General features: G+C 33.8%; 1 protein-coding gene across 1 annotated transcript in view; it reads right to left on the reverse strand.

Moving 5' to 3' along the window:
- HCN1 (hyperpolarization activated cyclic nucleotide gated potassium channel 1) overlaps positions 1-17,761 on the reverse strand; it is a 393,513-nt gene that overhangs the window by 214,892 nt on the left and 160,860 nt on the right. The gene's annotated exons all lie outside the window — the stretch shown is intronic.

The following is a 17,761-nucleotide window of genomic DNA, read 5'->3' on the forward strand; positions in this document are numbered from 1 at the left end:
ACCCCAGGACGCTGGGATCATGACCTGAGCCGAAGGCAGCTGCTTAACCAACTGAGCCACCCAGGCGTCCCTTGGCTAGGCTTTTTATTATTCTCATTTTCATTTCACTTGGCCAATCTCTTCTTCCTTCTTTTGCTGTCACTCATCTGATAAATTAAACTCTGACTCCACTAGTGCCGAGAACCTCAGAAAGATTAAAAGAGAGAGAGAGAATGAAGACCGAGTTTGAATTGTGTCAGAGACTGGTTTATCCTCTCCTGTGTTGTAATATATGGAGTTAGAAGGTAAGCAAGGCTCACGGTGACAGCACCAAATGGCGGTGAAAGAAGGTTCAAACTTCCCATTCAGAAACTCCATCTGCCCAATTCTTCCATATGGAGTAGAGTAGTTTCTCAATTTCATGTAAGAGACTTTGCTTCTGCAGCTGCCAACACTATACACTTTGAAGGGGACTACAAGAGATTCCCACTCTTAAGCTCCATAGAAATTCTCGACTTGGCACTGTTGAGAAATATCAAAAGGAAGGCTTTCCATAGCAACACAGCTGGCAGCGGGAGGTGGGGGGGTTGGAGCATCAAAAATTATAAGATCATTCAGGAAACTCCAAAGAGATTTCTGGCCTTCAGCAGCCTATCCAATCAGAATCTGCAGAAGCGTATTTCATAGAACCCTCATTACATTCTTATACAAACTAAAATTTGAACATTATGGGTGTATGTAGAGTGTCCCTAACCTAAGGCACACTTATATATAAACTATTGCAATACTTAAACTATATATAAGCTACTAAGCTTTATATATAAGTTATATAGAAGCTACTAGCTCTAAATATTTGCTGAAATATTTTTAAATAATTGATCTAGTTTAAACATAAAAGAGTATAGTAGAAGCTCCAGCTTGTATACCCAATACCCTTCACTTTTTCTTCCTTAAAGCAACTTTATATTGATACTGTCAGAAATGTTTCTAGTTATAAATTATATTTTTCGGTCTCCCTCATAGACAGGAGTAGGCAATAAAATATAAACAGAAGTACTTCACTGGGGCTTCTAGGAAAGCTTTTTAAGAAGGAAAGGGGAGTACTCCAAAAGAGGAGACACTTTGGCCCTTCCTCCTTTCAAAATAAGGTCAGGGAAGTAGGGCTCTAGCAGTCAAATTGTGATTATACTGTAATCTTGACAATGGAAGCCATAAACTAAGGTTGATGGAACAGAGAGAAAGAACAACCTGGGTCCTGATGACCACAAAGCTGCCATGTAACCTCTGGACTTCAGTTGTTTTATGGGGTCTTTAATAGCTGAACCTGGGGTGCCTCGATGGCTCAGTGGGTTAAAGCCTCTGCCTTCAGTTCAGGTCATGGTCTCGAGGTCCTGGGATTGAGTCCCGCATCGGGCTCTCTGCTCAGCAGGGAGTCTGCTCCCTCCTCTCTCTCTGCCTGCTTCTCTGCCTACTTGTGATCTCTGTCTGTCAAATAAATAAACAAAATCTTTTAAAAAAATCTACTTTCTTAGCAACTTTCAAATATGTAATATAGTATTAGCTGAGCCTGGGTGGCTCAGAAGGTTAAGCCTCTGCCTTTGGCTCAGGTCATGATGCCCACAGGGAGCCTGCTTCCCCTACCCTCTCTGCCTGCCTTTTTGTCTACTTGTGATCTCTATCTGATAAATGAAATCTTTAAAAAATAATAATAATAGCTGAACCTGATCTGTTATAGAATTTGTACTTTTATTGTTGTTACTTTAAAAAAAGGGTTTAGAAATGTTCAAAGTCACAGTGAATGTCAATGTTTGGTCCAGAAGTGTGTACCAATTCAGTGCATGAGTTCATGCTGGGTGTGTGGGAGCACTGCTGGCCTAGAAATCATTAGGAAGAAGAGCCGCTCTGAAGGCCTGAACACCTGTGGTATATAGGGCACAGGTGGCAATCTGGCAACTGTAAGCCTGGCCTTTTGAGCCATGGCCAAAACTCAATTTGGGTAAATTTATTACCCATACATATGCCCTAATTTCCTAATAGATTTCACTCAGATATGGTAGTTTTCAGCTTAGTTTCCTTATGCTATGTCACTTACTGGATTTGTTAATGGGGAAAAAAAACATTATTCCAGGAAAATATCCAAAATCAATTGATTGGTTTGTACTTCAATGCAGGTTCTAAAATAATTAGTTTACTTCAAATAAGTGATGACTTCATGGCATGGAAGTCATGTACATTTTATTCCAGTTCTTTTTACTCAGGTATATGACTATCCATACTGTTAAACTTTGAATGGAAACCATGTTCTTTTCCTCTCCTATCTACCCCAGTTTTCTGATTTGTCTACCCTCCTGAAGGCCCAATTAAATATCCGAGTAGATTACTACAAAAATGAAAGTACAGACAAATAACAAAATGAAAATTTTGTCTTATTAAAAATTATGACTAAGCAACAAAATTGTTTTCGTTTTGTTTGAATCATTACAAATAATTTCTATTTTATAAATTTCCAACAACTTATATAACAGGGAAGCATTTATGCATTTTTTTCCACTTTTAGGTTTTGGGTTTAATTTTAAAGCTGTAAAGACAAAAATGTAAAAAGAAAAGTATTTATACTTTAAGCCAGCCATTCAATGGTGTCATAGAGTAGGGATTCATTTGTAATTTATTTTTTTTATAAAACGACCACCTCTTTTTTCCCCAAAATCAAATAGAAATTTATTCATGTACTTAGAACAAAGTAAAATTCATGGTTAGAAAAGAAGAAACTTGGCAAGAGATGATAGTGCTGTGGTTCTCAGTTTTGTATACTAGGGAAGATCAAAAAGGTCAAGATTAAGTATCCCTAAATCAGGAAGCTATATTCTCATTCATGGTACAGGGGGTGAGGTCAATAACAGAGGAGCATGGACAGATAGCATCAGCAGTGATAATTTCCTGTGTTCAGAAACAGATCTGGAAATTATCCTCCTACATGGATTTTGTACAGAAGGAATCATAGCTATTACATATTAACTGTAAGTGCTTACATTTAACCCTCCAAGAGCATCAAGACTGTTATTATCCAATTATCTCCATTTCACACATGAGCAATCAAAGAGTTACGGAAATTAGATAAGCTAACCAAATTTTACCAAGCTAGAAGTGGAGCTATATTCAAATCCATTCTGTCTATTGCTAAAACCATGGTTTTTAACCAACATCCCGGGGTACTATTCTTCTGCTAAGAATCATATAAAAGATAAATATTACATGTGATGTTAAATAAAAGATACACCCCTTAGGGATGTATCCAGAATTATAAACCATCAAAGGTTGTCACACTAGCTATATTTTCATCTTTTATGTGGGAAAAATCATTCTCTATCATTGATGACACATGCTTCAAGGTGAATTTTTAAATTATTCAAAATAATTAATAACAAACCTGTTAAAAATAAAATAAAACACTAATAAATGATGGAGAATTAGTTTTCTTACTGTAGTTATATAGCCCTGGCTAACTACAAAAATGGATTTAGCTACATGTAGGACAACAATTTCTCATTAAAATCTTTTAAGTATAACTCAAGTGAAATATTTTAGGACTACTGTAAAGATATGACAAGAAATGATAAGATTATAGATATGACAAGAAATGATAAGATTATAGAAACATATATGCATACACATATGCATATAAAATATTTATGTATACAAAATTAAAATCATTGAGTTTTTAAATTAATATGAATACAGTAACAGTAGGTACCAAGTCATCTATTTTAAATGTATTTTTTTAAGATTTTATTTATATTTCAGAGACAGAGACAGAGAACCCGGGGGGGGGAGGGACAAGGGCAGAGGGAGAAGGAGAAGTAGACTCCCCATCTAGTAGAGAGCCGAATGTGGAGCTTGATCCCAGGACCCTGAGATCATGACCTGAGTCAAAGGCAGATACTTAACCAATTGAGCCCCCCACATACCCTCCCCCTCAAATCATCTTCTTTAGTTGGTAAAGTGGGTAGTCACAATTAGCCTAGCTGTTCAAAGGCCAATCTCTACTGTCTACTGTTAATGAGTAGCTCTTTCATATTTCCATTAGTTTTGCCTGTAATTCAGCTGGTGTTTTGCATCCCCTTGAGCAGTAATTGTTTTCTTCCTTTATTCGGCTGTACACTTGTAAAAGCTACATTAAAACTTCAAACATTGCTCTACTTAATGCCAAAGCAAGTCAAAACAATAATGTCACTACATTAACATCTTAAGATGTTAGAAACCAAAAAAAAAAAATATATATATATATATATGCATATATATATAAACATATATAAATATATAGTTAATATATGTTTATATATATTTATATGTTTATATATGTTTACATATATTATATATAATATATATTAACTATATATATTTATTTATGTTTATATATATGTTTATATATATATTTTTTTTTTGGTTTCTAACATCTAAAGATGTTAATGTAGTGACATTAATCTAAATATTAACATCTTTAGGTCTTTGTCCACAGTATATTCAAGAATAATTTGGGGTACTGGAAACCATTTCTGAATAATATACTTAGAATACAAATCTCATGTGCAGTATCAGTAGATATTTAAAAATTTGAAAATAGTGAGTTTATACAGGAAGAATAAAAGTTTTATGTGGTGATTCACACTCAGGCTTTCTTAAAAATATCTCTTGTTCAATATCAAATACTTTTTTTATAATAGCACTATACATTTAAAAAGTCAGTTAGACAATAGATATCATGTATAATCAGCTCTACATATTTTTTGGTTAGAGCAATGTATGGTGGGCCAATCATTATTTTTGATGTATCTAGGCCACTTCAAAATTAAAAGGCATATTCTATTAGCTTTGCCCTATTGTGAACATCACAAACATGAAAATCCATTGTCATAAGTGACTTTTAAAAGACATATGTGCATACACAAGGGTATTTTCTGATTTTTTTAATTCTTCCTGAGAAAAATAGGCAAAATAATGTGAGTTTTTGTTTCAATTTCTATGACTAGGACATATTTTATATTTTCACAATAATCCAAGGATATTACTATTATTATTATTATTAAATAGTGTGTTACATATATCAGGGTTTGAAGAAGAACAATGCAGTAAAAACTTAGTGAAATTACTTCTTCCAGATGGCTATGTACAGATAGGTAAATAAAATAAAATTAACATATTCAGTTCCTAGAAAATGCAAGATTTAACATGTGTACCATGTGGGTGTACTAATCTGGAAAAGTCAGGATTAAATAAAGTCACAGCCAGATCCCACTGGCTGGGTGACAGAGAATAAACACAGGTCTTGAACTGGGGATAGTAATTTGACTTCTGCTATTCTTAAGTGATATAACACAACTGATTTTTATACTTATGAGAAGATAGACTGTGAATATAGTAATTTTGGCTGGAGAGTATGTAACATGTAATAAATAAAGATTGCCTAAATTTAGAAGAATGCATGTAGGGCTTACCACCAACATCTGTCATAATCCCTTATTTAAGTCTTGGCTCAAATTTTCATTTCACCAAGGCTTTCCCTGACCACCTGGTTTATTACTACAAACTGCTTTCTCCCAACACACCCAAACCTGTGCTCTTAAATTCCTGATCCTCTAATCTTGCTTTTCCTTTTTTTTAAACATTAAACTTGTGATTTTGTAACATTATGTAATTTACTTTTTATTATGTTTTATTATGTTTTCTCTATGCCTCTCCATTAAAATAGAAACTTCATAAGAATGGGAACATTTTCTTCTATTTTTTTTTCACTGAAGGATTCTAAGCATTTAAACATTAAAAATTACTTACAAGTAACTCAATATGTATTTGTTACAAGATTGAGATTTTGTGTTGAGGAACATTGAACAAAAATATTTAAGTTACTCATATTACAGCAATTCATATCAATCAAAGAGCAGGGACTATTTATAGTCTGTTGTAATATGTAAATAACACAAGTCAATTGTACTTTCATTGGATTCTGAATAAAATTCTTTTAAAAGACATAGGGCATTTTCATATTATCATAAAATATATTAAAATGCCTTTAGGGCTACCAGAGTTCATAAAAACTGATCTTTAAAATCATCTGTAATATTTCCGTATTGGAACAATGAAAGCAATTCAGAAACTCCAAAAGTTACAGTTCTGTTTTGCTTGAAAGGGATGTAGTAAGTTAGAGAATATTGGGGAAAGTACCCAAACTCATAGGACTATATGATAAATAAAATCACAGCTATCGCTATTTCTCCACCCATTTCTATGCTTAACAATACAAGTATTTTCACATAGTCTATGATTTGATACTGGGTCTGGGGACCACAGTTCTATCAAGAAATTAAGGAACCATAATCCTTTGAAGCTCATGTCGAAAGCAATATTATTTCTATTAAGAGAACTTCTAGCCCTCGGGTGCCTGGGTGGCTCAGATGATTGAGTGACTGACTCTGGTTTCAGCTCATGAGCCATGACCTCATGTGTGGTGAGATCAAGTCCCACATGGGACTCCACACTCAGCACAGTGTCTGCTTGAAATTCTCTCCCTCTTCCCCTCTCTTTGCCCTTCCCCTCACTCATGTTCTCTCTCTCTCTCAAAAAATAAAAACAATAAATCTTTAAAAAAAAAGAAAAAAAGAGAGAGAGAGAGGAATTCTAGCCTTAAAGCTTTGATTGTACAATTCACCAGGTAAAACAGTTACTGAATATCTGCAACGAAAACAAATCATACCACATCTTTGCCCTCAAATATTTCATGATGACTGGGAAAGTCTGGCATGTACGTAATTGATTCTGATATAGGTAAGGACTTAAGAAATTCTCGAAAAGGGAATAGTGAACTTTGAGTTCAGAAGAGTGAAGGACATGACCTATGGGCGTCACAGAAAGCAATATCCTGAATTGGGGCACCCGGGTGTCTCAGTTGGTTAAGCAACTCTCTTCGGTCAGGTCGTGATCCCAGAGTCCTGGGATCGAGCCCCATGTCAGGCTCCTTACTCAATGGGGAGCCTGCTTCTCCCTCTCCCTCTGCCTGCTACTCTGCCTGCTTGTCTTCTCTCTCTCTCTGTCAAATAAATAAATAAAATAAAATAAAATAAGATATTCTGAGTTGCAGTTTGCAGTACGATTTCTCAAGTAAAGAGGCTGAGGCAGAGCATAAAGTTGCCAAGATGTGAAATTTCATTTTATTTTGGGGGAAAATCAGTTTCATGTGATGGGAAGCCAGGGCATTTAGGAAAAATATAAGCATTCTGGATGAAAAGAGAGGTTGAAGTGAAGAGTCATGAAGCTCAGCAAAGAGTGTTGAGATTTTATTCTGGAAGCAACAGTGGGGAATTCCTAAAGAAATGTAACAAGAAAATAAAATTATATTTGGACCAATTATAGAAAAAAAATTTTTTTCTGACAATAAGTATCTTGACAAATGTGTAAAATCTACAGCGCTCCAGAGGTTAGGTGATTTTTCAGAAATCCTGTGCATCTTCAACACTCAGATACACACACAAGAAGAAGGGCTCACAATCAGTGATGAAAGGTATGGTCAAACTGGACCCTAGCCAGGTCCATACCCCCAAGGCAACGAACTTAAACTTTTCTAATGAAGGTATTAAACAATTTAGCATGATGAGCCTACGATGAGTCAACCTACTCTGTGCCAGGCATTTTGTGTGATGACTGAACCAAGATATGGTCCCTAGTCTCAGAAAGTTCCATAAATTCATGGAAGATGGAGCAGCATCTTGAAGCATGGGAGCTAAATACATGAAACACGGCAAAAAGAAAATCTGAAGCTGAGGGAGCAACGTGAAAATAGGAGAGAAAACAGCTCATTTGGAAAAAGGCAAGGAAATTCAGTACAACTAAGTCCTAGAATTCAAACAGTGCAAGGACAAAGAAGTACATTTGGAAGGTAAAGGTAGCCAGGAGTCCAATCACATCTGGATGGGCCTTGCAGACCGATTAACTATGAATTCACATGCTCTAGAATTGATTGGTCCCTCAGTGATGTCTACAAATTTAGGGGTCATATCTTCTTTACTTAATACATCTAAAAATATGACTTAATTTCTAAACAGTTATTTCAAATTTTTATTTTTTTTTCAGCCTCCTTCTCAGAACTCTAGCCAAAGGGTTGTGTTCTTTTCTTCTCAGAAATGAATAGGGATGCTAAAATTCTTATTCTGCCCCTGCCCGTTATCCTTCCTCCCCAGTTCACCTCCACCACAGTGGTCCCTGCTGTTGCTGACATAGCCATCACGACTAAATTGTTTAAAAATCAATTTTCTCTCACTCTTCATACTCTTTGCTCAGTGCAGGAGGAATCTCTCCGTTTATCCAACTGTAGATACACCTCTACCTTTGTCCTAGAATCAATCCCCTCCCTTTCTAATTATACTTGACCTTTCTCTACCAATCATCCTTCACCTAGGATGTAACACTAACTGCTCCTTGTCAAGTGGCTAATACACATATGACCTTTTTCAAGGATCTTCCATCTTAAACAGAAAACCCTCCATCATATTGCCAACCTCAACCAACCTCGGCTTCCCTGCCTTATCAAGCTTTTCTGTAAGAAGCCATTTCACCTGAACGTACTAAGATTTGGCTTCTACCAACCTCTTTTTCATTAAGCCATCTTTCAGCAAGTTCTAGCCATAACATTCAGGGTCTACATGTGAAAATTAAAAATTAGCATGCACTCGCCCAGAACTCTAAAATATTATTTGAGATACATATTTTCGAAGTCACTTTTTTTTTTTTTAAGTTTCTAGAAATGTATACAGGCTAACTCATATTTGGCAAGCCTTGTCATGCCAAGCCTTATTCAAAAATCAGTCTCAAATTTATCCCTTAGTGTCATATAAGTTTTGCACAAAATGTTATCCAAGCTTCAAATAATACATAATACTTTCAGGATTTTATATTAATTTTATGCAATCCTTCTGTAACTGAATTTGGGGCTTTTTTCAGGGGCTTTTAGCCTCCCTGCTGTGCTCCCAGATCTCTACATGGTCCAAACCTTTGCCACCTGCTCACAGCTTCTCCAGTTACTTGCAGAATGAATGACACGGAGAGTTGTTTAACCTCCCTGAACTTTTTCACTTCCTGTGTGCTCAATCATTTGTTCATTAATTCTTTTATTCTGCAAACACTTAATGGTTGCCCTTTGTTGTAACACATGTGCTTTGCCACAGATTATTTTAGGATGAATAACATACTTCTGACCCTGGATCTCATCGTAGCTGGGAAAATCAAAGGAGTATCATGACGAACAAAGGAGAAAAGTAATATATGCAAATGCTCTATGGAATAAAATTGTATTTCTCATAGAAATGATACAGTGTGTCTCTAAGAAGGTAAAGAAGTGAGAAAAGTAGGCTCGATTTCCTTATTTTTCACATATCCAAGATCAGAAAAAGGCCTATTAGGTGATTAACAAGCACTGCCTACATATAAATAAAATAGCTTGCCATGTTGACACGTAGAACATTTTGCCAGAACACAGAAATATGTAAGCAATTATAACAAACGAAGAAAAACATTTCAATTGATCTCACCTCTTCACCTAAAAATTTTAGATAATCACTAAATTTCTGGGCACTGGCATCATATTATAGAAGCAGCTGATTACTTTTGACACCTATCATTGCATCATCATGAGTATCAGAGCAGCTGCTCTCTTATTTGATACCTAGCGACCACAAAGAGCATTTAACCAATATTTAACCAGAATGCATTTCTTAAAAGAGCCGCTTCCGTCTGAGAAGAACAAGTCCTAGAAACAAGGAGCTGTGTTTATCCTTCTAAATTTAAAGAAAAAGTCTTCTTCGGTAGGTTTGACTAACAAGCTTAACCAAGGTTAGAGACACCGCTCAGACGTCTTTAAATGAAAGAATATATACGTTTAAGTAAAACCCTATCTGTGCATGCCAAATGCTTTCTTAAAATCATGTAGTTGCCAGTAATTGTTGTCTATTTGTAAAGTGATAATATTATATTGTAACTTTAATATATTTCTCTCTAAATTTTAAGTAACCCTCTCGCTCATATGGTGTTTTTATTCTCAGATCAATCCTTGGAGGAATGCGAAGGAATCAGAGAACGGACAGCTCTCAAAGGTCAACGGATTGGCTAAGCTGGGACTGTCATATGATTTAATGTAACTTCTAATCCATTATAATTTATAAAATGTTCCACATTTGATATGTAAAAGAGAGAGAATTATCCACTCTTATGTTGCAGAACAAAGGAATTGTAGACTACTTCTCATAAAGGTTTCTATGAGACAATTTGCTAGCCTTACTCTGTATATATACTGAAGTTAAACATGGTCTACTGAGTTTTTACAGATCAGCTGACTTTTTTAAAAAGTATTGAATTTCTCCTTTGTAATTGCATATATCAAATATGCAATGATAGACTGTCTTTCACATATATATGTATATATATAGAGAGAGATTAATTTTAGTCACTTCAATTGCTCAGAAAAAAGGAATGAGTTTCACGGTCATCTGAAAGTGCAAAAGAAATTTTCAATGGTAGAATATCGCAGTTAATCTATTTTGTACTCTAACAAAATAATACTTTGTTTCTAAAAAGGATATTCTAATGTATTGATGACCCTGATTTTCCCCCTATTAATGCAGCATTTTTATATATTCCTTTTATACAAGTGGAAGTTTATATACTAAAATATGCTTTCTAAAAATCCATAAAAACTTACAATTACAAGATGCCAATATTTTGCTTACTTTTAGCGCTTTCTCTTCACAACCTAGTCTGTTGGTAATTTTTCTAGAGCTAGACACACACACATACACACACACACACACAATTGCTAGCATATACCCTGACATTCAGGCAAAGACACAAGCACTGCATTGGCTAATTTTGAAACATATAGGATATTTGGTCATTACATTATCTATTTTGCAAGACACATTATTATATAGAATATTATACCTTTAATAACCATCTTCCCTTGAAATATTAGGAAAATTAGAGCATGGATATTTATATAAATAGTGGTACAGATCACATTTCATACAAATAATTTCACTCAAAATCTGGGAAATTTTGAAGAATACAAATTTTCTTATTTTAAATTAATGTGTTCTCCCAAAGACACTCTAAGTCCAGCTGTGGCCATACTATAGAGTTTAAAGCAAGCAGAAGGTTATGCCATTTTCTGAAGGATTTTGATAATGCAAAGAATCAACAGTTCAGGTAAAAAATTATTGATTAACTCATTTGGAATTTTCTTGATTTTGTAAATCAAGTTGAAATTTAATAAATGTGTTTATTAAAGATAAAGTATTTATGAAGAATTCTTATGTACCAGTCATAGGCACAATTATCACAGTGTCTACAATAGTATGTAATAGGTAGTATGTAAACACACAGGTTAAGGCCTTCTGGATTAGGTGAATGAATACTGGATTTGGTAGAACTAACTTGTAATGTATTGACTTGTCATTTCACAATGTAGCTTCAACAACCTATAATTCTTGTTGCGTTTTTGCAATAATTTATCTGATCTTGGCACATAATTTAACCATTATCACTCACCATGGTGATATAGGCTACAAGGGATGCATAATCATAAATAAATCCTAAAATTAATAGCTTGGCCATATTACCTTTAATTCAGTCTATTAGTAGATGAACTGACTTTGCTTGAGAAAAAATAATACATGTTGTATGAACTCAGAGTTTTGGTTAGTAATTTTCAGCAAGGAGTGGCATGATATTCTCCTCAACTTATTAAAATGCCTAATAACTTTTTTTTCTAGAATTTGAGAAAATTCACATCAATAAATGTGTCGCTCCTCTTTTGATGGTTTTTCCCCAACTAACCATACTCCCTATCCTGGTAATTAGTGTAAAATAAATTCAAATGCCACCAGAGAGAATAAAATTTCATAAACTGATGACTAGTAACATTGACCAAATTTTAATATACAAGCTCAAACTTGATTAGATGGCAATTCAAAATAATGAGTGAGTGGACAGCAGAGCAAAATGATGGTTGATTATGGTTTTTCCAAGGGCAATATCTACTTTTAGAGTAAGATACTAAATAATTCTGATCCTACCATATTATTATTGTAATTATTGTAATTAATTTCCTTAGCAGGTATGAAGCCAGCTGGAGTCAAGCTGCACTGGTCTTCTGGGTTGTGTGTGTGTGTGTGTGTGTGTTAAGGGTCAACAAACTTTCAAGGAGTAATTCTTATATTTCCTAATATTTTAGATGTTCTTATTTTCTTTTTCACTCATTGCATTGTCTAGTATATGCGCTATAATGTCTGCATCCTCATTTGGAAATCACAAGTCTCGAAAGAAGAACCAATTCCTTGTCTAGATTTAAACTCACATAAATAAAAATTCCAGAGACCACCTTTTATTCAATTCTTTCTTTAGCATTCCATATCCAAGGCATCTGTAGGTTCTAACTTTAAAATATATCCATAGCCTAGCCTCTTTTACTACTTTTTCCACTAATATCCTCATCCTAATGATTCTCATCACTTCCCTTAATCAATATAATAAGCCAGGCATCTGCCCACATTTACACCATTATCAACAGAGCAGCCATATCACTAAACCCTAAGTCAAACCATGCCATTCTTTGGAAATCTATTGCATTTTGATATATCAATAATGAAGCAGCAGAAAGAAATTAAGAAAGCAATCCCATTTGTTACTGCACCAAAAATAATAAGATACCCGGGAGTAAACCTGGACAGATGGGTGAAAGACCTATACTCAAAACTACAAAACACTAATGGAAGAAATTGAAGATGACCTAAAGAAATGGAAAAACATGCCATATTCACAGACCAAAAGAACAAATATTGTTAAGATGTCTATGCTACCCAAAGTAATTGACATATTTAATGCAATGACTATGAAAATACCAACAGCATTTTTCACAGAGCTAGAATAAACCATCCTGAAATTTGTATGGAACCACAAAAGACCTTGAATAGACAAAGCAACCTTGAAAAAGAGTAAAGCTGGAGACATCTTAATTCTGGACTTCAAGCTATATTAGAAAGCTGTAGTCATCAAAGCAGTATGGTACTGGCATTAAAATAGGCACATAGGGATGCCTGGGTGGCTCAGTTGGTTGGACGACTGCCTTCGGCTCAGGTCATGATCCCGGAATCGCAGGATCGAATCCCACATCGGGCTCCCAGCTCCATGGGGAGTCTGCTTCTCCCTCTGACCTTCTCCTCGCTCATGCTCTCTCTCACTGTCTCTCTCTCTCAAATAAATAAATAAAATCTTTAAAAAAAAATAAAATAAAATAGGCACATAGATCAATAGAATAGAATAGAGAATCCAGAAATAAACCCACAACTATATGGTCAATTAATCTTTGACAAAGCAGGAAAGAATATCCAATAGAAAAAAGACAGTATCTTCAACAAATAGTGTTGGGAAAATGGAACAGTAACATGCAAAAGAATGAAACTGGACCACTTTCTTATACCATACACAAAAATAAAATCAAAATGGATAAAAAACCTAAATGTGAGACTGGAAACCATAAAAATCCTATAGAACACAGGCAGTAACTTCTTTGACATCGGCCCTAGCAACTTCTAGATACATCTCCTGAGGCAACAGAAACAAAAACAAAAATAAATCATTGGGATTACATCAAAATACAAAGTTTCTGCACAGTGAAGGTAACAATCAACAAAATGAAAAGGGAACTTACCAAATAGAAGAAGATATTTGCAAATGACATATCTAATAAAGGGTTAGTATCCAAAATATGTAAAGAACTTTTAAAACTCCACACCCCAAAAATTAATAGTCCAATTAAAAAATGGGCAAAGTACATGAAAATACATTTCTGCTCTGTGTGAAAAGAGGACATACAGATGGCCAGCAGACACATGAAAAGCTGTTCAACATCACTCATTATCAGGGAAATACAAATCAAAACTACAAGAGATATCATCTCACACCTGTAAGAATGGTTAAAATTAACAACACAAGAAATAACACGTGTTGATGAGGATGTGTAGAAAGGGGAACCTTCTTGCACTGTTGGTGGGAATACAAACTGGTGCAGCCACTCTGGTAAACAGTATGGAGGTTTCTCAAGAAGTTAAAAATAGAACTACCGTATGATCCACCAATCACACTAGTAGGTTATTTACCCAAAGAATACAAAAATATTAATTCAAAGAGATACATGCATTTGAATGTTTATAGCAGCATTATCAACAATAGCCAAATTATGGGAATAGCCCAAATATCCAATGACTGATGATTGGATAAAGGAGATGTGGTATATATACAATGGAGTATTACTCACCCATCAAAAAGAATGAAATCTTGCCATTTGACCTGAATGGAGCTAGAGATTATTATGCTAAGTGAAGTAAATTGGTCAGAGAAAGGCAAACACCCTATGATTTCACTCATATGTGGAGTTTAAGGAACAAAAGAAACAAGCAAAGGCGGGGGGAGGAGAAAGGGAGGCAAACAAAAACAGAGACTCTTTATTATAAAGAACAAACTGATGGTTACCAGAGGGGAGGTAGGTGGGGGGATGGATGAAATAGGTGATGGGGACTAAGGAGTGCACTTCTGATAGCACCTGCTGATGTATGGAAGTGTTGTGTCACTATATTGTACACCTGAAACTAATATTACACTGTGTGCTCACTAACTTGAATTTAAAAAAAAAAAAATTAAGTTTTTTAAATTTTTTTTTAAATAGAACCTTCAAGCGATTTTGCAAAGCATGCCAGTTTTTACAAAAGTTTATAATGCACTAGAACTACACTGTCCACATGTGGCTAGCTACTGAGCACTTGAAATATGGCTAGGCAGAATTGAAATATGCTGTATATATAAATTGCACACTGAATTTTAAAGACTTAGAATGAAAAAGAATGCAAAACATAATAATTTTATGTTGATTATAGCTGAAAATTTTATTTGTGTGTTTGGAGTAAATTAATATAAAAATAATTTTCTGCTTATTTTTAATTTTTATTTTTAAAATTACTTTGATTTTTTTTAACTCAACTATAAGTAACATAACAGTTTTGGGTGTACCATATAATGATTCAATAATTCCATACATTACTCAGTACTCCTCACAATAAATGTACTCATAATCTACTTTACTTACATCACCCATTTATCTGCTTATTTTCTTATTTTTATAGCGTGCCACTAAAAAATTAAAACTTACATATATGGCTCATATTTTTTTTTCTCTTGGAAATCATTGTGCTAGAGGGTTTGATGACAATTACATGTCTGAGCCCATCCCCTAATTCCTGCCTCATCTCTGGCTGAGCTGTGACCACACTGGCTTCCTTGTTCTTCCTTCATTATTTATGTTACACCTGATTAAGAATAATATCAAATTTTATGTGCCTTAAAACTGGTGAATGGTATGGGTCAATCAGCTAGCATTTTTTTTTTTAATGTCAGTCTTCTAGCCACTGAAATTTTATAGTAAAAATAATAGACAACTGCTCTTTGTACCCAAAGAGACTGCATTCTACTTGGGATATATCTAATGCCTGTAAAAGGCAAATTTTAAAATCTTCACTCAGTATAATAATTGACTAAATACCTGAAACTTAGCAAATTGAGGTATAATCTACTGAGATCAAAAGGTAGAGAACTCTGCTCTGGAAAATATCATTGCCACAGAAGTGAAGATGAATAATTCAGACAGACTCAGCAAAAATCTCTCTCTCTTGCTCTCTCACTCTCTAAAGCATACAAAAACATTACCCAGGTTTTATTTTACCTATAAACTATTCTCTTTATCTAAAATTATTCTTTGATATTGTTAATTTATATACTCAACTACTGTGCAAATAAATGGAGTCAATTCGAGTTTATGATAGCACATGGTAAGCACTCAATACATATTTATTAAACAGACATATTAATTGTCAAATATATTATAAAAAATCATTGTTATTCTGTTTCCTGAAGGAAATTTAGTATCCTAACTGAAAATAGAATTTGATATTTTTGAAAGAGCCAATGAATATTGCAAACTTTAACAATTATTTGCCTGCTTAAATTTTTAATTATTCTGAACTTCAAACCAAAGAGATAACTAAGAAGCCACTATCTACGGTAGAAAATACTTGATAAAAAATAGAGAAAAATTATAGTTAAAAAACAGTTGAAGGGGGGTGGGGTTATGGACATTGGGGACGGTATGTGCTTTGGTGAGTGCTGTGAAGTGTGTAAACCTGGCGATTCACAGACCTGTACCCCTGGGGATAAAAATATACATTTATAAAAAATAAAAAATTAAAAAAAAAACAGTTGAATGTTAATACATTGTAATATAACACATATTACATATATAAAACCTTTTACATGATATAGATTCTTTAAAGCATCTTACAAATCAAATATAATCATTGTATGTATCAATTATAATTAAACAATAAAACTCATTATATACAGAGATACTTTAGGTGAAGCTTTATATAAAACAATGCCTTTTTACATATATATTCATGTTTAGCTGTTACAGATACTTGTTTTTAATTGCATAGAATTATTAATATAAACAATCTTTTATAATACTTTTGATACTAATTTTATTATTTACACACATATTTTTATTTGAAATTAACAGCACCTAAAAATATATAATTTCATTCAAAATATTCACTTTGAAAAAAAAATAGTCTCACTTTGGGAGCCAAATTATAAAATGGATAGAGGATATATAATGAAAGTGAACACACAGTGAAAAAAAATTAGTACTTTTCAAGGTCTTTACAATTATTTCTAAGAACAGCTTATTATTTCAATCCCTCCTGTCTCCTGAAACTACACTAAAGATAACATCAATAAAAATAATATAAGAATGCCTTGGAACATATGTGAGGTATACAGACACACAAAAACATACTGTTTACTACAGCTGAAATAGGAAAAGGTTATTGTGCTAATTTTCCAAAATGATTTAGATTTTTTTTTTCTTTAACCTTAAAGCCTCTAGTCTCATTTGGGGTTCTTGGATACCTTTTGGATGTTGTATTATGATTAACAATCTAACAATATGCTTTATCTTTTCAGTAACTCAAATTATTATACTTAATCAAAACTTGAACCATTACTACTGATTCTTATTTTAAAAGAAAAAAAAATTATGCACTTATTTTCCTAAGAATATTACAGAGCAGGAAACAAAGTTTGTGCGTGTTGCTTTGAGATTTTTAATAATTTTATGGATGTCAAGCAATGAAATAACCAGGGATCAAAGTGAAAGAGCAAAGTGCAGAAACTCCTAAATCATTTTATCTTTCACAAAGACACATAGTATATGATCTTAGAATTTTATTTTTCACAGCTCATGAAAAAATATATAAATACTCCCATTAAGACATTAGTAGTAATAATTGCTTGCAGAATTAAAGCATATTAGTTTCAAGCATATAGTTTCAAGCTATATAGTCCAGTTTCCATAAAATAAATGTTTTAAGTATCTTAAATTCCTGCTGATTGAGTAATATATCAGTAATAATAGCTGGTGACTCATGACTTAAAATGTGTAAACAGTTCAAAAGTTCATATCTTTTAAAAGGTAACTGCAAAGCCACTTCCTACAGGTAACCACTGTCCTTAAAGCTCTTCTGTTTCCAGAAGTTTTTTATGTACATACTATATGTGCACATGTGCACATACACACACACACACACTTTAGCGCACACATACACACCTTTTAAAAAGAAACATAAACAAGAATATT

The sequence above is a fragment of the Mustela lutreola genome, chromosome 5, assembly GCF_030435805.1.
Source record: "Mustela lutreola isolate mMusLut2 chromosome 5, mMusLut2.pri, whole genome shotgun sequence".
Lineage (NCBI taxonomy): Eukaryota > Metazoa > Chordata > Mammalia > Carnivora > Mustelidae > Mustela > Mustela lutreola.